Raw genomic sequence first — 1466 nt, 5'->3', positions numbered from 1 at the left:
AGTTGACAAATGGGGGCCTGCTGGTTAGCTTTGCTGTTTAAGTGCCTGCTTATGCAAACACAGTCAAGTTCAGGATACTGAGATTCAATCTCCAGCTCCACATGCCTTACTAGACCAACCCTTAAGGTAGCCTGAGTCATCCAAAAAAAAAAAAAAATTCCTTCTCATCTTTTAAAGCACCTGCAAGCAGACACAGGGGCTGGGGGTTCAATCGCCAGGCCTGCCGTACCTGCCCATCCCCAGGGTACGCTGAGCCGGCAATTGAGACTGGGCGTGGTGGTGTGTCCCTGTAATCCTAGCTCTTAGGAGGCTGTAAACAGGCGGATCACTGTGAGTCTGATCTGGTAGTGAGACCCTGGACACCCTGTAGACCTTTCCCTAAAATTAAAAAAAAAATAAAAAAGTTGACAAAGGATGCCAATACTTTGCCGCCGAAAATATTTAATTACAAATAGGCACATAAAAACCCTTAGATTTATTTGTCAATAGAGGTTTGTAAATTAAAGCAATAATACCATTACATAATACCATTACATACCTTATAAAATAATTCAAATATCTCCCTTTCCTCAAACAAACAAATCAAACCTGATATTACCAAATTCTGATATAGCATGGAGGAACCAGAGCATACATTTATGCTACCGGAAATGAAAACTGGCTCCAGTGCACTGGAGGCCCAAGTGTCAGTGTCTCGGAGCTGAACATAGTTTTATGGTAAAACCCAACAGTTGCGGTAGTAAGTGCATGCCTGATTGATAAGAAAATTCATGACCACATAGAGCTGTGCACAAAAATATTTACTAGAGCAAGTAAATCTGCAGTCACCAAATACCTGGAAGTCATTGAGATACATTTCAATAGATGGATGGATAAAGGGTGAGATACATCCATACAGAAAAATATTATTCAACAATAAAATGGAAAAAAATGCTTTCAAATTATGAAAAGACATAAGGAAAGCTTAAACACTAAGTGAAAAAAACTACTCTGAAAACATAAACATAGCAGTCAGTTTTTAAAAAATCAGTAGTTGCCAGTACCTGGAAGCAGGAAGGTAGGGATGAATCAGGAAAATAAAATACAAGGAAAACAGGGTATTGAGCATGAATTTTATATGATATTTTAATGTTAGATCCATGAAATTTTGCCTTTGTCAAGATCCATATAACTGTATAGCACAAACACTGAGCCTTAATGTGTACAGATTGAGAATAACTTAGGATGTCAGAGAAACTCAGGAAGGAATGTGGACTATGACCAGAATTCTAAGCATGTCATAACATATGATATAGCCTCACTGAAATGGGTAAGGAGAAAGGAGCTAACATAAGTAACTGGAAATAAGTGGAGTCTGTAGGAAGCAAGGCACAGAGTACTTTACTCTAGTTGATGAAGTTTCTTCACAAGGTGTATGGAATCAAATTCAGATATTGATATAACCATTCATGAGAACAGAACAATTA

The sequence above is a fragment of the Octodon degus genome, unplaced genomic scaffold (assembly GCF_000260255.1).
Source record: "Octodon degus isolate 3935 unplaced genomic scaffold, OctDeg1.0 scaffold00071, whole genome shotgun sequence".
NCBI lineage: Eukaryota > Metazoa > Chordata > Mammalia > Rodentia > Octodontidae > Octodon > Octodon degus.
This window is presented reverse-complemented; position numbering follows the sequence as displayed.